This window comes from Otolemur garnettii, unplaced genomic scaffold (assembly GCF_000181295.1).
Source record: "Otolemur garnettii isolate 467f Iridium unplaced genomic scaffold, OtoGar3 scaffold00078, whole genome shotgun sequence".
NCBI classification, from domain to species: Eukaryota; Metazoa; Chordata; class Mammalia; order Primates; family Galagidae; genus Otolemur; species Otolemur garnettii.
This window is the reverse complement of record NW_003852473.1, coordinates 2,731,141-2,754,043: the sequence shown is the minus strand read 5'-3', so window position 1 is coordinate 2,754,043 and position 22,903 is coordinate 2,731,141. Positions and strand designations below refer to the sequence as shown.

Genomic DNA, 22,903 nt, shown 5'->3' with positions numbered 1-22,903 from the left:
TTTTTTTTTTTTTTTTTTTTTTTTTTGCTTTTAGATATTGCACTTTTTTGTCTCTAGAAGTTTAATCATCTTGGATCTATTTTTTTTTTCATTTTTTTAATGAAATCATTGCTGTGTACATTAATGTAGTCATGTGGTACAATGTGCTGGTTTTATATACAATTTGAAATATTTTCATCAGACTGGTCAACCTAGCCTCCATGGCATTTTCTTAGTTATTGTGTTAAGACATTTATTCACATGTACCCTTGTAAGATGCACCGTAAGTGTAGTCTCACTATTTTTTATTTTTCATTTCTCTCCTCACCACGGCCTTTCATGTTTTCCTTCATGTTCTTGAACATAGGAAAATATTCACGGTGGCTCTGAACAAACGTGTCTGCCCTAGCTCATTATTTCTGCCATTATTCAGTCTCCTTCTATCAGTTGATTTTTCTTCTGCCTGTGGATCATATATTTCTGCTTCCCTTGCAAGACTGGCTAATTTGTATTTGTTGTCCAGTGATGTGAATTTTGCTTTTTATCCCTAATGCTGGGTTTCATTGTATTTCTTTAAATAACCGTAGAATTTGTTCTGGCTTTTGGTTAAGGTATATGGTGCCAATTGGATCTTTTCGAGGCTTTCAGGAAAGGTTTGATATGCTAATTCTAGAGAAGCCATTAGATTAGGGCTAAGTTAGTCCTACATATAAGATGATTCTGAGTACTCTACTGAATGCCCCATGCATTATAAAGTCTTTCCACTTTGGCCACTGAGAACTTAAATTATTTCCAGTCCTTAGATGAGCTCCAGGGATAGTTTAGCCTAATGCCTTTCATTAGATTTTTCTTGTTACTAGTCTCCAGTCATGCAAGCAAATGTCAGTGCTTTAATTTTTGAAGCTAGCTTTCATTCCATACAGCTCCTTCATATCCACTAATCCCATATGTAAATTCTAGCTGCTGTGGTCTCCTCCCTGCTGGATCTCCCTCTCATGTTTGTTTACTAGGTTTTTTTGTTTTCTCCCTTCCTCTACTGTGGCCATAATTACTGGGGACAGTCAGAAAGCCTGTGCAATTGTAAGAATTATATCATTTGTTTTTCTTCTCTCACGAGTCATAATTGTATGCTTGCTATTTTCCAAACTCTGATTCCTACTGTTACAGATAGACTACGTACTGGTGTGTATGTATGTATTTATCTATCTACCATCATTCTCTATCTATATGACTAACTATCTATCTATATAGTATTTCTATATCTATCTATATAGTTTTTAAAGGTATGTAAATAGAATCCCCTTTATTTCATTATGAACAGAAGCAAAATTTCCTTATGTATTTTTTTCTTTCATGGTTTTACCTATAGCTTCAAAGGATAATTTTAAGATTCAACTTCTGATTTTCTATTTCCCAGGAGAAGACAAAGCTCCTGAGTTCGTGGAATTTGGACATGATGAACCTCCTCTGTCCCCATCTCTCTGGAATTCTCCTTCCCCATTCCAGGACAACAACCATGATTAGCTGACCACATCTCCACCCTATTTCTATTTCCACTAAATTTCACTTATAACTCTTTAGATGGTGACTATTTTTTCATTGCTTAATATTTACATTATATTTCTTTTTTGCATTTGTTTTGCATCTTAATTATTTTTTCTATTTTTACATGACAATTATATTTGCTTCATTATAGAAGAAAATGCAATTTGAATCTGGTATCATGTACTATGTGCAAACATTCCCTATACTGAGTTCATTGAATACTAAGTAATTAGACAATGTTTTATATGATTTTTAATATACAGAAGTTATTGGCAAATTATTTAACTACTTAGTTAAAGTAGTTAAAGACTACTTAACTTAGTCTTAGTCTTAGTTTAAGACTATTAAAGCATAGTTTAAGAAATTATGTGGGGATTTCAGATGGGTTTGGAATGCATTTTTTTTCCACTTGTAATCTAGAGTATAACATCTTACCCCAAATACCCCAAATAGCCCCAAATTTGCTATTTAGCATATTTTAAATTAAAAATTGGATACAGATTACAAAGGAGTCCTGGGCTAGCACCAAATCGTGAGTCACAAGGGCTAATGCTTCAAACTACAAGTGTTGATAATTGCTGGAGTGCTTCTGATGTGGACAGCCCTGTGCAGTGGCTAAATGTTGGATAACAGCAATAATTTTATTTAAAAGCATTTCTAATAATACTGAGAAGCACTGGGGAATATAGCTGTTAAAATCAAAATAACATATAATCTATAAAAATAAACCTTATTGTCACGCTGTCAGAGAATATACTGAAAGAAAATGCTTGTGGTATCATATTAAACAGATCAAGAAGAATGTAAAATTATATAATAGTTATGATAGTTTTCTTTAAAATATATATACGCAAAACACAATGACTATCTCTAGAAGGAGAAATGTTACATGCTTTTATTTTTCGCTTGTGCCTTTTTAATCCATTTTTTCTACAGTTAGGATCTATAAATTTGTAATGAAAACAAAAAATTGTTATTATATCTGATCTGTGGATGAGCAAAATTTTAAAATCAAAGAAATAATTCATAAAAAATTGATACATACAAGTTTTAAAAATTAAACCTCTTATATGTCATATATACCACAAATAATTTTTTTTTTTTTTGAGACAGAGCCTCAAGCTGCCCCCCTGTCTAGAGTGCCATGGCATCACAGCTCACAGCAACCTCCAACTCCTGGGCTCAAGCAAGTCTCCTGCTTCAGCCTCCCAAGTAGCTGGGACCACAAGCACCCCCCACAACGTCCGGCTATTTTTTGGTTGCAGTCATCATTGCTGTTTGGCAGGCCTAGGCTGGGTTCGAACCCTCCACCTTAGGTGTATGTGGCTGGCGCCTTAACCACTTGAGCCACAGGCACCATGCCATATGCCACAAACAATTTTAAAGGCAAATTGCACATATACTAATAAAATATTGGAAATATATTTAATTTTCAAGGAATTTAAGACACTATAGGAGATAATGCTCTAAGAGCTAAACATTCCTATTAAAAATACACAAAGACCAGACAGTTTATCAAAGAAACACAAGTAGAAAATAATGTGGAAAAAATGGCTATTAAAAATGGCTATTTACCAGTATTAAAGTAAATTTAAATGAAAATGTTTCTTTCCCAATGGTATAGTGGGAAGAATTAAATACGATATTAATAAGAGCCACTAGAAGGCACATGTTCGCTTTGGAGTTGGCATTAGGTAGAGGGGAAACCAGCTACGGGGGAGGTGGGTAGAGGGGGAGGCCTGAGTGAGAAAGCAGATTCAGGGAAGAGAGGAGACCAGGACAAGAGGTTACAAGGTGGGAGTGGGGTCTCTGACACAGGTGAGAGGAGGTGGGAATGCCAATCCCATGTGGTTTTCCAGGGCATACAGAATGTGGTGCAGCCATTTGTATTATCTTAAATGGATAAGGTAAAAAGGCAAAAGTGGAAAATAAAAATCATGGGGTATTTCTCCTTCTAGAGGTAGTCATTGTGTTTTATGTGTTATGTGTTATGTATAGATTTAACTATTTATGTAGATTTAACTATTATAGAAAATGATGCCATGAATTTCTGGGGATTGTGGCATCTGGTTTGACATACATTATGTATATAAATAAATTCTTTGTTTGCTGATTGTATTAGTTTTGTTTTTTAACCACATTTTTGTACTTTTCTATTTCTTACCTACTTGGCTATAGATTCTCACCAGTCAAAAACTCTATGATATCTTTCTTGCATGTGTGCTTCAGGCCCAAGGACGCCTGTGTAAACCACTGCAATTCAGCCGTGAGCCCTGCTTGCATACCTGCTCACCGAATGTAGTTATCCGGGACATCTCTTTCAGAAGGAGGTTTGCCACTAAACATGGTAGCTTATGTCCCTTGGGGAGGGTCTTCCTCTTAATACAGAAGCGTCAGTCTGAACAAGTGCGCCTTTCAGCTGTCACCTATCACTTTACCCAAACTCCTTGTTTATCTCCTCTGTCCCTTTGATTGCCCTATGTCCACTTCTGATTGGTGGATAGTCTAAACATAGCATATTTTGTTAAATATTTTGATTACTACTTCTTTATCATAGCACACCCAGTGCCTGGAACCATTCCCTCCACAACGTGCTCCATGTCATCATTCCCCTGCTGATGTTCAGAGACCTTGTTAGACTGCAACCCCACACAGCTCCCTTTCTGACCTTTCTAGTGACTCATCCCTGTGGTGTTTGATCACTTTCCTCAATAAAATGTCCTGGAGCTTTTTCACTCAGTGGCTTAAAAGTGGGGGCTGGACACGGTGGCTCAGGACATTATCTTGTAGGTAGACCCAGAATCAACAATGCCCAGCAGCACTGTCCCTCAAGGATTCCGAAACAGACAGAAGAAGACAGTCCAGAGACAAGTTTCCTACACATGGAGCGGAAGGATAGAGGAAGGAATTCCAGTGCCAGTGTCCAAGCAGCTACAACTACAAATATCTGATTCCTATAGCACACCCTGAAGTTTAAAATTTATCTCAGTTAATGGCAAATAATTGCTTAATAGGAGTAAGAACAAAGCCATCTCTCCTTAAATAGTTAGAAGATACAATAAACTAGGCATGTATGTATTCAACCTGATCTCCCTGATCTCAAGGAATAAATTCTCATTGAATATTGTGATTATTTAGTTATGAGAAAGCAAAAACTAGTGATTAACATAATCATTTATTGAGTGTTTAATAAATAACAGATACTGTGTAAGATGCTTTGCCTAAAAATAATAATAATAGCTAATAATCATTGAGAGCATACTATGTACCAAGCAATGTCCTAACTGCTCTTGTAGGATTAAGTCATTTAATCCTCTAAAAAAATCTAAAATAGTTGCCATTATGACTCCCATTTTACATGTGAAAAAACTGAATTCAGAGGGGTTCAGAGTTTTTCCATGTTACATAGCTAATAAATGACAGACTTAGCATGCATAACCTCTTATACATCGTTATTTAAATATGCATATTTAATTTACATATACAATTTTTATTAATGTAGATATTGCTATCATTACAGCATTCCTGAAATTAATGTTAGGATTTCTATTTTATACTGCTTTATTATATAGAATACTGATGCTCAGAGAGTTTGACTTCCTTGCCACTGGTCACACAGGTAATGAGCTAAAACCAAGACTCAACTGCAGACCCATCTGACTGTAAAGGCTGCCCTTTCCCACCATGCCTAGCCTAAAACCTGAAATGAAGGAGTAGGACTGGTATGAGTTCCTCTGGAAGGTCATTACGAAATGAAAACGCAGTCAGACAGACGCCCAGCACTCACCTGTTGTACAACACAAAAGTCGCATTTATAGCAAGGCAGTTTCACTGTACTTTGATTTGCTTACCTTCTGTTAATGTTCTATTCCTCCCCTGTGAAATGGGCTTTGCAGCTGGTGGTCTCTGTTTTGTGCAAGTGAAGGGATAATTGTTTAGAGATAAAAAGCACATCACCCAGATCACCGAGCTAAGTATGTGGTGGTGGAAATTTCCCTGTCTCTAAAGGCCAGGGTTCCTTCTGTACCACATCACCCAGGTTGGCTTCTAGTAATCACGTCTGCTTTCAAACTTACTTTTTATATGTCTCGACTCCTGTATCTGTTGACCTAGAATGGAAATGCAATACATTCCTCCTCTGGAATGCATTACATTATATTTGGAAGCCCTTCTAGTTGGCTCCTGAAAGGTTTCTGTGGGGAGTACACATGTGATTACTGTGGTCTGGCTGCTGCTGCTGATGGATAACAAGATCCAGACAGGGTTCTAGGTTTCAAAAAGCAGAAATAAACCCTACTTTAAGTGGAATAAGAATGTAATGGAGGGATACAAACATATGGCAAGAATACAACTCGTCTCAGGGATTAGCTGGGAACCAGTGCTGCTAATGAGTCCAGAAGCAAACGACAGTCATGCCTGGAGCTGGGCAGGAGGGTTGCTGACGGTGCCCTGCAGCTCCTGCCTCCGCCATTCTTCTCTATTCTCCAAGATAAACAACAAGAATAATCTTCACTTACAGTCCCCTAAATCCTTGTAGCTCTCTTTCAAGGTTCTGATCCCAGGCGGAAGGAACATTCTGTGTAACGCTAAGTCATGTGTCCTTTTTCTATTAATAGCTTCCTGGGTTGCAGAGATAGAATTTATGCCCTCATTGACTTTCATAGTGTGATGAGTCCCTGTCCCCAAGAAAGATCAAACAATAGATCTTTGAAAGCTAAAATAAAAAAAAAAGAGTAAATTTACAGACCCAAGAATAAATTTGTGCATTTATAAAATCCTTTGTAGAAAGCCCTTGGAGCTTAATAGTCAAGAAATTCAAACTTCCCCATTTTCAACTTAAATACACACACACACAGAGTTTCTACATTGTGTGTGCTTGAGCAAATTGCCTCATTCTAGCTCATGTACAACCTCAGACACAAAGCAGGAACTTTAGGACTCGTCACTCCCCTCCAGGGAGGCTAATGGATTTATAGCAACAATGTCTTTTTTATCCCCCAAATTAACAACTGTTTATGGTACATGTGATGTTTTAATACAGGCATACAATGTGAATTGGGGTACATAACCTCAGGCATTTATCATTTCTTTGTGTTAGAAAAATTCCAATGCCCCTCTTTTAGTTAAAGTATACCCTAACTTAGGGTTGATTATAATTACTTCATTGTGCTATCAAATATTGTTCGTTGTATCTAACTAACAACTGTATGTTTGCACCTGTTAGCCATTTTTACTTTATCCCCTCTCTGCTTCTGCTACCCTTCCCAGCCTCTGGGAACCATTATTGTACTCTCTGTCTCCATGCGATCATTTGTTTTTTGGCATTTTGCTCCCAAATATGAGTGTGAACATAGGAGATTTGTTTTCTGTGTTTGGCTTATTTCAGTTATTACAAGATTCTCCAGTTCCACCCTCGTTGTTGCAAATGGCAGGATTTCATTCTTTTTTTGAGTGTGCAACTATGTGGTAGTTCTCCATTATTTCTGTGCATTATGTCTTTATCCATCCGTTAGTGAACACTTAGGTTGATTCTGTATCTTGTTACTGTGAATAGTGCTGCAGTAAACATGGGACTACCAATACCTCTTTTTTTTTTTTTTTTGCAGTTTTTTTCTGGGGCTGGGATTGAACCTGCCACCTCCAGCATATGAGGTGGCCGCCCCCAATGCCTCTTAAATATACTGAATTCCCTTCCCCTGGACATAAGAGTATCTCAAAATTCACCATTAACTTTCAATACATTTGAATTCCCTTCTTTTAGATATACATCTAGCAGTGGATTGCTGAGTCATGTGGTAGTTCGATTTTTAGATTTTTGAGGAACCTTGATACTGTTCTCCATACCGATTGCACTAATTTATATTCCCAACAATAGTGTAGGAGGGTTCCTCTTTCTCCACATCTTCATCATCATCTGTTATTACCTGCCTTTTTGATAAAAGCTATTTCAGTTGGGGTGAGATGATATATCACTGTGGTTTTGATTTGCATTTCTCTGATGACTAATGATGGGAAACATTTTTTGTAAGTGACCATTGATATGACTTCTTTTGATAAATGTCTATTCAGGTATTTTGCTTATTTTAAAGTTAGATTATTGGATTTTTTTTCTATTGAGTTGTTGGAGCTACTTATATGTAGAAGTTACCAATCCCTTGTCAGATGGGTAGGTTACAAATATTTTCTCCCATCCTGTTCATTGTCTCTTCACTTAGTTAATTGGCCCCTTTGGTGTGCAGAAGGTCTTAGCTGATGTGATTCCATTTGTCCAAATTTGCTTTGGTTGCCTGTGCTTTGGTGGTATTACTCAAGAAGGCATTAGCCCATGTTCTATTTATTAGTTTCAGGTCTTAGATTTAAGTTTATAATCCATTTTTATTTATTTTTTGTATATTTTGAGAGATAAGAGTTTAGTTTCATTTTTCCACATATGCAATTTCAGTTTTTTCAGCACCATTTATGGACAAGAGTATCATTTCCCCACTGTACATTCTTGGCAACTTTGTGGAACATAAGTTCACTATAGATGTGTTGATTTTATTTCTTATTTCTTCTCTCAGTTCCATTGATCTAAGTGTCTCTTTTTATGCAGGCCCCAAGCTGTTTTGGTTACTACAACTCTGTAGAATAATTTAAATTCAAGTAGTACGATTCCTCCAGTTTTGTTCTTTTGCTGAGAATGGTTTTAGCTGTTCTGGGTCTTTTGTGGTCCCAAATAAATTTTAGGATTATACATTTCTTTTTTTGTTTTGTAAAGAATATCATTAGTATATTGATTAGGGTTGCGTGGAATCTATAGATTGCTTTGCATAGTATGAACATTTTAACAATATTGATATCTTTCAATTTGTGTGCCTGTGTCCTCTTCATCAATGTTTTATAATTTTAATTATAAACATCTTTCATTTCTTTGGTTAAGTTCATTACTAGGTACTTATTTTATTGGTGGTTATTATAAATGGATCACTTTCTTGGTTTCTTTTTCAGTTTGTTTGCTGTTGGCATATAGAAATGCTGCCGATTTTTATATGGTGATTTTTGTATCTGAATTCTTTTTTATGTTGTCTTGAATTTCACTGAGCTTCTTAAGGACAGCTATTTTGAGTTCTTTGTCTGAAAGGTCGCCTACCTCCATTTCCCTAGGATTGATCACTGGCTCTTTATTTAGTTCATTTTGTGAGCTCATGTTTTCCTGAATGCTCTAGATGCTTATGGATGTTTGCTGATGTTCAGGCCTTGAAGAATTAGGTATTGATATGGATCTTCACAGTCTGGACTTGTTTGAACCCTTCCTTCTTGAGAAGGATTTCTGGATATTCAAAGAGAATTGAGTGTTACAGTTAAATCTTTGCTCACTGTAGCTGTATCAGCACTGGGGGTACCCCAAGCCCAGTAATGCTGTAACTCTTACAGACTACAGGAGAATCCCCTGGATTGCCAAGAAAACTCTCACTTTCTCCCCTCACTCTCTGTGTTGGGCTGCTAGAATTAGGGAAGGAGTGATATGGACACTCCCTTATGGCCACTAGCACCAGGTCACACCTGAAGCCAGCCCAGTGTCACCTAAAGCCCCTGGAGACTGTTGCCTGGCTACCAAGATGTTCGTTTAAAGTTCAAGGGCTCTTCAGTCAGCAGGTGGTGAATCCCATTAGTACTCAGTCCTTTGCTTCAGGGAAGCATGTTTACTTCTGGCCCAGGGTAGGTCCAAAAGTGGCATCTAGGAACTAGGGCCTGGACTTAGGGATTTCAGGAGTCTGCTTGGCTTCATTTTACTATGTCTGAGCGGGTACCCAATTTGCAAAACGAAATCCTCTGAGCCCTGCCCTGTCCTTTCCCCACGTGGATGAAGACTGTCCCTAAGTGGTATTGCCTGGAGTTGGGGGAAGGCGGCACAGGCTCTGGCTTGGCTGCAGCTGCTGGTGTCTCACAGGGTCATGTGCCCCCAAGCGCACTGGCCGTAGGTCAGCACAGCCGTGGGAGCTGCCGAGGACTGCGTCCTTTGTGGATGGACTGCCTTATGAGTTCAGACCAGGCCCTAGGATGCTTTTCACCAGCTGGTAGTGGGGCTGGTGGGAACTCAGGTTTCAGAGCAGAAGATTTCCCTCTGATGAGGCTGATCTAGATGCTACCTCTGGGCACCAGCAGAATTCTGTCCTGTGCTGTGTTTTCCTGTGTCAAGGCTGCTCTGGATTTCAACGTGAAGTCTCAACATCACTTCACTCTCTCTTCCCGAGCACATAGATTCTCTCTCTATTCTATCAGATGGCACGGCATGGACTGCTACAGAGGCAGGGGCAGTGTAGTCAATTGAAGTATTTTTTCCTGCCCTCTTCGTGCCTCTTTCCTTGATGTAATATTAGGTCAGGGGTATGATCACTCGCCTGACTTTTGGTTCCTCTGAAGGTGCTGGCTTTCATGGATAGTTGGTGAATTGGATGTTCTTGTTGGAGGACAATTGCTGGGGATTTCTATTTGGTCATCTCACTTTGTTCCCCAGAAAACCCAAAATTTCTTAGAGAAAAAATGCTGTAAAGGAGATAAAAAGTGCTCCTATATTATGAATTCTGAAGGACAGAAGCTATTTTGTTACTTTTTTGTTTGTTTGTTTGTTTTTGGCTGGGGCTGGGTTTGAACCTAGCACCACTGGCATATGGGGCCGGTGCCCTACTCTTTTGAGCCACAGGTGCTGCCCTTGATACTTTTTTTGAAATCACAACTTAAAAATATTTTTCCAGACAAGTGCATTGGCTCACACCTGTAATCTTAACACTCTGGGAGGCTGAGGCGGGTGGATTGCTTGAGCTCAGGAGTTTGAGACCAGCCTGAGAAAAAGCAAGACTCTGTCTCTACTAAAAATAGAAAAACCAGCTGGGTATGGTGATGGGCCCCTGTAGTCTCAGCTACTCAGGAGGCTAAGGCAAAAGGATTGCTTTAACCCAAGAGTTGGAGGTTGCTGTAAAGGATGACATATGGCACTCTAGCCAGGGTGATAGAGGGGGACTTTGTCTCAAAATTTTTTTTTCCATTAAGACAGATTTAATTTGCTTGGGAGAGTAGAAGAGGTTGTTATAAAATCTAGATGTATGGAAAGACATGAGAACTTAATCCTAAACTGAAGGTAAACTGTGGCGATATTCATCAGTACTGGTCTATTGTTGAGCTCAGGAGGGGCCCTCACAACATGGACTGTTGGGAAGCACTGTTCCTTCCCAGCAAGGGTTAACTGTGTTCCTGAATTCCAGCTGAAATTTCAATGACTAATTATTTATAAATATTCTGTTCTCTTCATTTGTGCAAATATCATTAGTAAAATGAACGATGGACTATTTTCCAAATTAAAAATACCATGATTTTTCTAAACAAAATAAAACTAGAAAATGCACACGAATCCCTTGGGAGCATGGAGGAAATGAGAAAGGAGAAGGTTACAATGTATTATAAAACCGTAACTTGACTATGCAACAGATTTATGATCACATAAAATTTTTAAATAGCCTAAGAGCCTAGCGTGCTATACATGACAGACCTAGGACATTTATAATTTTATTTAAAAAAAAAAAAGGCTCTTCTTTAGCTACTATGGCACCAAAGATGCCCTGAAACCTCAATAAAAATCTATTTTTTCACTTTTACATGGGAGAGAAAAGATTGAGAAGAATATCTAAGGCATATAATACCAGAAACAACCTGCACATCTCAGCTGTAAATATCTTGAATAGGTTCCCGAAAAGGGCACAGACGGGATTGTCTGCTGCTGAAGCAGATGCGGGAGACACCGTGCTAAGTTCCGCTGGTGAGCAAGACTCATCAAATTTATGGCTGTATTTTCTGTCCCACACCACCAAGACATTGCCTGGCGATGTTTCTTGGCCCAGAAGAGAGATGACATAGTCTTAATCAAAAAGCCGTCTACCTTTTTCTACCATTGACTTTCTTATGATGACCCATTATGGAAAAGATAATGTTATGATAAAATCCCCCCTTCCTGCAAATAACTTATGGATTTGAGGTAAATTTTGTCCTAATAGTCCCAAAATAATTTAAACACAGAAGACTTGAAGATATGGTCATGCTTTTTGGTGAAAGCACAAGGGCTGGAGCCTGAACTCTTAGCCATTCCCACAGTATGAAGAGATAGTGAGAAATACAGAAACTTAAGGATTTAGAGAAATGAAAGCTTCAATATTTTCAAGGAAGACACTTCAGAGCCACCAGCATTCATGAGTTGAACACAGGCTCTATTCAGATAAATTTAAGTAACATTCTGAGTTGGGGGATGTGTAGGGAAACTGTAGACAGTTGGGGGTTTGGACAGAAAGTTCTATCTAGGTCAGTGATTTTCAACTGCTGTGCCATGAAAATTTTAAAAGATAATTAATTAGATTATTTTTGAAAGAGTCTCAGAGGACAATAAGTATATATATTTTTTACTCTTATTTGCATCAACATAATTTAAATGTGCCACAAAGTTTACCTGTAAGTTCAAATGTGGCATAAGATAAAAAAAGGTTGAAAACCACTGATCTAGATACTCAAATGAAAAATACTTTGCTGAAAGACTTGGGCAGCATATTACTGTTCCGAGTGAAACAGAGTGAAGTGAGAACTAGCAATGCATGAAAATTTGATTGATATAAATCCTTACCAGCATCAATACCTTAAGACTTTTTTATCAATTCAAGCCATCAAAATGTATTGATGCAAAGATGATATATGCCAAATCTCTTTTCTCAAGGAATTTATTATATGAGTAAAAAGCAACCTTATACAAATAACTATAATGTAATGACTTCATTACATTCTGTAACAGAGGAAAGGGAAATATACTATTAATTCCCAATATAGGAATTAAGAAAAACTTCCTTAAGTAGTCATTTGCTTTGGTCTTTGAAAGATGAGTAGAATTATTACAGATTTGAATTTTATGTGGAAGAAATCTAGGTAGGGAGAAAAAAACATGATCAAAGAAAAACAGATGAAAAACATCATTGGCATATTCAAGTAAAAACCATAAATAGAACATTACTATGCAGATACATCATAAGAGAAGGTGGGGTGTGTAGGAAGAAATGTTAAGATCTAATGGTCGAGCTTTTCCAGTCCTAGAACGAATAAAATCATTAACACAGCTTTGAAGTAGGAAGCCTTTGTAGAATTTTGAGTTGATGAACACTTACAGTTTGCATGATTTTTATCTAATTTTGTATATATAGGTACATAATATATGTGCAAAATGACTGGGAACATTGTGCTAAATTAAAAAGAAAATATGCTATACACTAGGTGTGAGGTTCAAGGCAAAGTGTTTATTTCTCTAATGACCACAAAACTCTACTAGGGCAAGTACTATCAATTGTATTGTGCAGTAGAAGGGAGCCGGAGAGTTAGAGGTGGTGTACGGCTGGCAAATAGCTGAGCCAAGACTCAAACTCAGATTCATCTCACTACAGAGACTGCGTTCTCTGTCTTGAATCGAGTGTGCCTCCAGAGAAAGAGAAGGCATGACAAGAATTCCATGAGCATCATTTGGGGGATGAAGTCTCAGTCTGTGGTTGGCAGTCCCTATCTCTGAGTAGCCTGAACTATAGCCAAGGGAATAAATTTGCTTCCCAAATACTCATGCAGTTTCACATACAACAGGAAGCTCTGAGTTGCTTGCTCGTGGGGAATAGGTAAACATTTCTATAATTTCTAAAGGAAAGCACAATTACATAGTCAAATAATAGTAGGAATTATAACAAGCCTTCTACTATGCTACATGAAGTTCAGTGAAATAATTCGACTTTATGAATGTGCCATTTTTATTCTAGAGAAAGCAAAACCTTTCTGCTTCATAGCATTCTGCAATCACCACAATAAAATAAATACAAAAACATAGCAAACTCTATATCTGCATGGATGTGTATATATGGAGTAGATTAGCAAGCTATTCTTTCTTAAGTGCTCTAAAGAGGCATAAATTTCGGTTTATGTATTTTCAGAAATCTTGCCCTTAATTGTCTAAATATTTCATCTTGAGAATAAATAATTCTTCACTTTTCTCTTTCCAGCAGACAGGGCTAATCAGAATACCACAGCAGGGAAAGAACATATGCTGAGATGGAAAAATTAGGTAGTTAGAAAAATATGTCAAGTAATAATAATTTTAAGTAGTTCTAAGCTGAGACAGCATTTCTTTGCATTTCAGGAACAATGAATTTTAAAAACAGGTTTCTAGATATGCACACAAATACTCCTTGTAATTATGTGTGTGTTGTGACTGTCTTTACTTTTATTTATTCACTTAGTGACAGCATCAGTGTACAGTGTCACTCCACTTCTCTTTCTTTCCAGGGTGATGGTGACCCATCATCTTTAAGAGAATAATATTTCACTCTCTTTGATTTGATTGATAAGAACAATTCACTCATTTGCCAGAGACTGGATGATCAGCATGACTTTTGATTAAAAACACAGAAAATGTGTCTTTATGTTTCACATCGGGAGGTTTGGAGAAGAATCTTTTCTGTTTCTTTCCTATTGCCATCCTTTTGTCATATGACCTAACACGTAGTTTAATACTTTCCATTACATGTAGGATGTAAACTACAAACCTACTACCATGACCTCCCAGGCTGCGCACAGTGTGGCCTTTCTTGTCTTTCTGATCTAAATTCCTGTGTTTTTCCCCTCCTTGCAGTTCCTGGCCCATGCCATGTGTGTACATGTGGACAAGAATGTGTCAACTTACTGCTGTCCCTATTTGTGCCACTTTTACCCAAGAAGTCTTCAATTATGACTGGATATTAGAAACACCTGGCAGCAATGAACACTACCAATGTCTGAGCTCCATCACAGACACTTTTATTGAAATGATGTCACAGGGGCCTATGCATCAGGTCTTTTTAAAGTCTGCCAGGCAACGCTTGCATACAGTCAGGGCTGAAAACTACTGCTCTAGATCTTCAAACAATGAAGTTCAGGTCTCGAGTATTCTCTTACACCCATGTAAAGAAGCCCCATGTCTTAGGAATCAGAGCATTTCTTTTTTTTACTTGTCTATGGTCCATCTCTCCCACTGCAAAATTAGCTTTGTCATGGTAGGGACTTCTTGCATCTTGCTCAGAGTTTTATTCCCTATTCAATATATACTCAGTGAATACAGGCTTGGTGATGAACAGCTAGCTGACAAGGTAAAAAGAAAGGTATGCGAGAAGTATTTACCAATTTATTAAAGTTCATGTTACATACAATATATATTTATTACGTGTATGAGTGAATGAGTTTAGGCATTGGCAGGGATGCATACCATGTTGTCCTTCAGATCCCCACTCCTGTTCTTTGTGTGGTACACAGAGCCGTTCTCAACTGGCCCCTCTCTGAGTGTGAGGCATGTAGTCACTGAGGTGAGATCATTTTGAGATACAGAGGTCCCACTAGTCCCTCATGAGCTTGGACTTATCCACACACACAAGAACAAAACAACAAATACACAAGAACGTATATACAGGCACATGTATTTATATGGATATATGTGTGTGTGTATATACATACATATGTGCACATATATACAAGAGAGAGTTATAGATTTGAGATGCATCAGGATCTGCCTTCTACCAGCAGAGTAAATTTGGCCAAGTGGCTTAGCCTCTTGGAATACCATTTCCCTCCTTGTCCAATGGGAAATTTCAGTGGATTCATACATAGTATTCACAAATTTAATGTTCATGGTGTCAACCCTGTGCAAGTGACCATGAAGGCCCATGACATGTGGTGATTTGTAATTGTACTCAAGCATGAAATTGAGGCTCATGTACCAAGGGGCTGTTGTACAGAAATGAGCCAGTTAGTTGGGGCATGAGCCTGTTAACTGCCAGGCAGGCAAGTAACCACCTGGTCTGTTGTTTTCTGCTTGACCTGTATACACCATCTCCCTCTTGGAGAAATTAAAAAAGAAGCATGTGGCTTGAGGGAAGAAAAAAATAATTCGCTGGTGTTGGAGGGACAGAGATGGCAGAAACACATGAAGATGTTCAATCCATTGTCTTCATGTGAAAAGCAAAAGTTTTCAACAATTTTTTTCCATGGATTCTCTAAAAGAACTTTGAAAAATTACATGTATCCTCACACATATTTAAGCCGACATGTAAGCTGTCAAAAGCCTAAATACTTATAAATGATGCCATTTTTAGTGTGCTTCAAATATTTGCAGTTTTAAATACAATTCTTACATCATTCTTAAATTGGTTCCAAAGAATCCACATATCATAGTGACTTGATAACAACCATTATCCAATTACAAAACAAGCTGTTTTTAAGAGAAACTTACAACAATTTTTCCTTCTTAAACTCATATTTCCATTCCACTTACCCCACAGAATTTTATCTTAATAACATACGTTTTATGTTTGAAAGGTTATGATTGATCACCCTATCATATTCCTCTGCAATAAAAATGGATCTATTTAATGTTTTTGGTAAAATTCCTGAGATCATAAAGTTCTGTTTTAAAAATTTTTTGAATATATAATTGAATAGTCATTATAATTCATAGTAGTAGGCAATAGAAACAACATGACCACTTTATAAATTTTGATGAATTATTAACAAAAGGAAAAAATACAGGGAATGTATGAGGCTTCTATCTGTGGGTGAATGTGACTTGCTGCTCAATGAGCCAAGAGTCAGCATTGATTCTGTTCCTCTTTTTGTTTTTATAGATGGCAGCGCTAAAAAAAGTCATCTCTATAAAAATATAGATGGAAATGGAAGTAGTTTTATTATATTAGTGACACACAATTCTTTGAACACATTTCAAGTTACATGCCCTTCTGATTTATCATATAAAAGTTATTTTAATGATAGATCAGCCAACAACTTAATCAGAATATCCTTCGATTTTGTTGAAAGACAATAATTAGAAAGTACAAGACTTGCAAAAGGATTTATTGCCCAATAATTTAGATCATTCACTTTCCTAACACCTATAACAATATTTCAAACAGTCCTAATATTGGATACTAAGGATTTTTCAATCCCAGGACAATGTACCTTGAAGGCATTAGAAGTAGATAAAAGAGAATGCTTTTATTTTATAAAATGAAAAAAGAATAATTATGAAAAAAAGTTGGGAAGATGACCAACTTTTTTGGTCATCTTGTTTGAAAATAGGTTCTTAGATAAATCAGTTTTAAGAAACATTATTCATGAATTTTTAGGATCTGGAAAGTTTTTTGCAAATCTCCAAGTACCTACATATCCTTTGGAAAGTCTCTACACTATAGTATGAAGACTTCCTGTATTACTTTAATATTAACTAATATTAATAACTTAATGACATTGAATGTATTATTTACTCTGTTCATGCAGAATTGCTTTTAAAATTTTAGTACTTTACATTTCATGACTGTAAGGTTATGCTATTTGATATTCTAACCTTTGATATCCCTTTAAAAGTTAGAAAGTAGGCAGCACCCGTAGCTCAGAGGGTAGGACACCAGCCATGTACACTGGGGCTGGCTGGTGTGAACCCAGCCCAGGCCTGCTAAACAACAATGAAAAATAGCCAGGCATTGTGGTGGGCACCTGTCATCCCAGCTACTTGAGAGGCTGAGGCAAGAGAATTGCTTGAGCCCTAGAGTTTGAGCTCACTATGAGCTGTGATGCCATGGCACTCTATCCAGAGCAACTTTGTCTCAAAAAAAAAAAGAAAAGAAAAAACTTAGAAAGTATACCTAGTAAATATAAATACTGATCACTCCATCATACAGGATTAGTCTGTAGTTAAATGAGATAAAGTTGCTGGATGTGTTTTGTCCAGCAAAACACATCTGTAAAGCACCATAATCTGATCTGCCATAAAAACAAATATTGGCCTCCTCCTGAAAGAGAAGAAATGTTTGTGGCTTGGGAAGACCCGTTGTGATGTTCTGAGATCTGGGAAGTCATTTAGCAGCTGAAACATCAGGTGAAAGAAATATTACTTCAGGACAATGAATGCAGAAGTAGGACGTTCATATGTATTTGGCAAACTAAATAAGGAAAAACTGAGATTAAAAGAAAATGATTAGCCCTGTATTTTCTGGAATCCAATTTGACAAGATGAGCCCATCTTTGTCCAAAAGTTAGTTCCTAGGTAGGAGATAGAATCTACGCTGGAAGCTCATTGAGTGGCATGCTTTTTTGCATTTCCTGTTTTGTTCTGTGTTTTTCTTATGATTTTCTTGTAAATGTCTAAATGTGCTTTCACCGAAGTAAAGGGAAAATGTTTTTATGCCTTTTGAAGCTCCTATGATGTCAGAACTCCGAGTGCCTCTAAGAGAACAGACCCCAGTAATCTTCTAATTGGCTCTGCATTTCCTCTCATCTCCTGCCAAGCCTTCTCCACACAGCTGCATGAGTCAGCTTCTAAAATGAAAATACAATACAGTCTCTCCTCTCCTTAAAGCCTCCTAATGGCTTTCCACACTGCTTTTAGGATAAAGCGTAATCTGTTATGTGGCCGCAAGCAGTTTTGTGTTGGAACTGGCTTATTTAGGCTCACAACAACCAGTTGTTAAATTTTGTGAGCTGATGGTTAAACACAATAGTCATTGAAATTAAATCATATAGCCATACAATTAAATAAATCACATAAAATGATGGATAATAGTCAAAATTAAATATTTCCAAATTATTTTATATTTTCCTCTTTGTTCTTAAGATTATTTGTACTTATTGTATTTGTGTGGTAGAAATTTTAATCATGTGCAATGGCCCGTCTCTCCCCAACTCTGCCCCAGCTGTTACCTTCTGTGGTTGCATTTGCACCAAGGGAATTGGTAGTAACATAAATCAGGGTTTCCCTCAGAGGACTGGTTGCTAAATATTTACCAGGACACCATAGGAAGACATGTCTTAAACCTGCATTTCATATGAGAAGGTCAAGTTGACTCATCCTTAAACACTTCTCTGCATCTTTTGTTTTTTTGCATTCTTTTTTCTTGGTCAATCCCCAGATAATGCATTTAATAATTTTAAACTGATAAAAATCTGTCCATTTGATTAATTCATTTAGTCTGGAATTATGTTCTTTGAACAATCTTTGCTCACCATAATTCAAGATTCAGCATACAATTTACATTCCTTAAAAATTTTATGTTTCTGCCTCAAGACGCTGGGAGATGTTTGCTCCTGGAGTATTTCAGTGTAGAAAATTGTAGGCAGTGCTCTCTATTCACAGTTTTTCTTATTGTTTGCAGTGTTATGTGTGTGTGTGTGTGTGTGTGTGTATGATACATGTATTGGAAACAATATACATACATGTATGCATATATATAATACACACACACACTTTGTAGTTTTTCAAATCAAATAGTAAATTATTTCAAGACAAGATTTATTTTTTAATATACCCAGTTGCACTTGAGAAACTTTCCTTGAACTTAGTCAATGGATTTGAAAATTAAAATATGTTCTTTTTAGCACTGTTAGTAACAAAGATTTGACATTCATAATTTGTCAATTTGCTTGACAGAACATAGGCAGAAAAGCATCCAGTTTAGCTTTCCCATCTCAGTATTGACTTCAAATATTCTTTGAGAAGAAACTATGCTTTAAAATATAGTCATGAATAGAGACATACACCTTTAAGAACAGAATTTGAAAGACAAAGATTTTTGTGCACTTGTGAGATATTAAATGGAGAATGACCTTTGGCGAACTTAAAACCAAGATTGCCTTTAAATATTCTTTCCAACCAAAATACAAGACAAAATTAAATTAAACAAAATCCATGATGCATATTGAATAAATCTCACAGGCAATAGTAAGGAAATTTTAAATACTATAATATGGCCATGATTAATTTTTTTGGTTACGACAACAATAACTAATCTGAACATGAGAGATTTCATGTAAGAGCTAGAGAAAATCTGTAAGGGAGAAGCAGAATTGCCCCTACGTCTGCCATCAAACATGGCCTATGAGCAAATCAAATGTTTTGTTGGTAGTGACCAGGAAACCCTAAGGATTCATGAAATGCTCGTAGCACAGTCCTTGGCAGGGGCCATTGCCCAGAACAGAATCTACCTCTACTCCATGGAGGTCTTGAAGACCTGGATGGCCCTACAGAAAACAGGCTGGCTGGAGATGGGGCAGCTACCTTCTACACAGGCTATGTCCCCACCGTGCTAGGTATCATCCCCTATGCCGACATTGACCTAGCAGTCTGTGAGACAATCAAGAATGCTTGGCTGCAGCACTATGCTGTGAACAGCACAGATGCCAGAGTGTTTGTGATCCTCACCTATGGCACCATGTCCAGTACCTGTGGCCAGCTAGCCAGCTATCCCCTGGCCCTGGTTAGGACACGGATACAGGCACAAGCCTCCACTGAGAGTGCTCCAGAGGTGACCATAAGCAGCCTCTTCAGACAGATCATGGAAGCTTAGGGGGCCTTTGGGCTGTACTGGGGGCTGTCCCCCAACTTCATGAAGGTCATCCCAGTAAGCAGCAGCTATGTGATATACCAGAACTTGAAAGTAACCCTGGGTGTGCAATCATGGTGATGGGAGAGAGGGCAGCCCCACACCCAGGGTACTCACTGATCCTGGGCCGCAGCCACCTGATGTGCAGCCATCTCATTCTGTGGTGTCCCAACACTAAGCTGACTATGCCAAGCTTTTAAAACCCCAGGATGCACCTACATGGAGAGGTGGGAGAGCTGGTAGGTCCACAGGGCTTGTCCTGCTGACCCTGGTGCCCTCACAGTTGCAGACAAGAACCGTGAGCATTCCTCAGGGTCCAGCGGTCAGCAGGATTCATGCTCTCACACCTAGGGGTAGGGCTTTTTCTGCAGAGCCTGCCAAATAGCAAGCTTGGAGGCCAACTTAGTTCTTCCATCTTGTCCTTGAAGCCAGACATTGGCTATAAGCCCCCGCTCCCTGGCCTGCTGAGCTTTTCTCCATGTCTCTGTGCTTCCTGCCTCTCTGCCAAGGTGATAGGGTAGGAGAAGGGTTACTAGCCCACTCCCCTGCCCAGCCTCTCCCCTCAGTCCATGAAGAAAGGTGGGACTGGTCCAACTCCCCAACCTACAGGGTCCACTGACTCTGTGTTTGGGAAGAGTAAAGGGTCTAGCCCTGTGTTCTCCTTACCTGAGTCCTGCTGTTGGCCACCAAGCTTATCAGCAGCTGAGCATTTGGTGTATGTGTGCCTGCAGGGGGCACTGGCTGCCTGGCATTATGACAGTTGGCTTCATGGAAGGGGAGCCCTGGAAGCCAGAGGCCTCTTCTCCCTACTTTGGGACCTCCTGGGGCTCTGAGCTGGCCTGGAGTCTTTTCAAGACTGGCACCAGCTCAGAACCAAATTCACTGTCCTCACTCTATGGCATGAGGGCAGTGGAGGATCATGTTTTAGAGGGATGGGCAGAGCATCTATATGCTTTGGTGAGAGAACAAAGGTAGTAAAGGCCTTAATTATGTATTATTGGGGAAAGGGTTTTGTTCAAGACAAACTAAAAGAATATGCAAGTTCTGTGGTTCCAGAGGGAAGACAAGAGGAGCAAGTGGTTTGGCTGGTGGCATTAAAATCTGCTTCTAATGCCCCTGATGTGTGTCCAATCCCACTCATGACAAAGTGGGACCAGCCTCACATTCCACTCATGTGACATGTCACAGTGCTTGAAACCTACTTATATTGTATTTATTTGAGCAGAGTTATATCCTATTTTTATAGATTTGTTTTTTATTGCTTTCAAGTTCAATTTTTTTATTCATATTTATGTTCATGGTTGATTGTACCTTCCCCTTCCACCATGTGGGGAGGAGGGTAAAGAAGGGACTTGGAAGCGACCCTTCCTGATGCCCATGTCCGATATTGTATCCAAAAAAATTCCTCTCAAGACTGGAGACAGAAGAAAGGAAAGTCCTTTGGCAGGTCAGGGCAGGGCTTTTCCCCAAGAAGCCTCAGGATCTCTGAGCAATTAAGTCAGGGAGAGTGGAAGGAACCTCAGCCTTGAAGGCAAAAGTCCAGTTTCCTGGACTAAGGGGATTTTTTTATTTCAGCCTATTTGAATAACAAGGCAGTGCTTCTCACTGTGAATTTGTGGGGGACTGGAGGAAAGGGTAGGAGCTGGCTCCCCACACTGCCCTCACTCAATAATACTTGTCAACCAGAGACTTCACAGTTGCTCTTCATTCCACCAGAATTGCCTGGTGAGGAAAACTTTAACAGGATGAAAAGATCAATGCAAAAATTGTTATATAAAAATATACATAGTTATAACTGGAATTTGTCAAAAAGAAAATTAAGAATTGGAAGTTATCACTTAAAACAGCCTTCTAATAAAGTTGTTTGAAAGCTGAAAAAAATAGAAATAAAAACAAAGGCAACTAAGTTAGGAATAAGAAACATAGAGGTTGTTGACTATGCTCTCTGTCTCCTAGAAAAACCCACAGTGCCATCTGGTGTCCCAGTAACATATTGCAACATACTGTCTCAAGAGCAAAGACTTCTGTTTAAAACAAAGGAGGCAGTGAAAAGTAAAAGGGAGGACAAGGAGGTGAACAAGAAGAAAGAACACATGAGGAGGAATCAATAGAAAAATTCAGGCAAAATGAAAAACCAAAACAGAGCAACTCCCCCAAGGAATCATAAGGCATTTATTGCAAAATACTCTACCTATAAGGAATTATGGATTTGACAGAAAGGGAATTTAAAATATGGATGATAAAGACAATAAAAGGAATGGACCAGAAAATGGAAAGACACAACCAAAAGTTGGACAAGACATATGTAAAATATAGAAAGGATATGGAGGAGCTTAAGGAAATGAAGGAGACAATTAGGGAATGTAAAGATTCAGTAGATAGTACCCAAAATAGGTTAGATCATGGATAAGAAAGAATCTCAGAGCTAGAGGATAAAGTTTTTGAGTTAACAAAGGTAGTTAAAAGAGTAGAGAGAAAGCAGATGGGTGCTTAGAGAACTATGAGACTCCATGAAGCATTTATATGTACAAATAATAGTGATTTCTGAAAGAGGAAAAGATTGTCCCAAAGGAATGGAAGCCTCACTGGAAACTATCATAAACGAAACTTCCCAAGTTTTATTAAAGACCCTAACACACTCCTTTCAGATGGATATCAAACCCTGAGTCAAGTCATCTGAACTGAAAGAGAGTTCTCTAAGACACATTGTAATGAACATGCCCAAAATCAAGATGAAAGAAAAAATGCTGCTAGCAGCCAAGAGGGATTATCAACTGACCTACAGAAGCAGAGCCATTAAGATGATAGCAGACTTTTTAACTGAAATATTCCAAGCCAGAAGAGCATGGTCAGCCACCTTCAATATTCAAAAACAAAACAATTTTCAGTCCAGAATTCTGTATCCTGTTAAATTAAACTTCAAACTTGATGGA

General features: G+C 38.2%; 1 pseudogene; it reads left to right on the top strand.

Annotated features, from left to right (window-relative positions):
* The window catches only part of LOC100962893, a 33,049-nt pseudogene extending 12,998 nt beyond the window's left edge, over window positions 1–20,051 (top strand).
* Window positions 20,052–22,903: the final 2,852 nt, after the last annotated feature.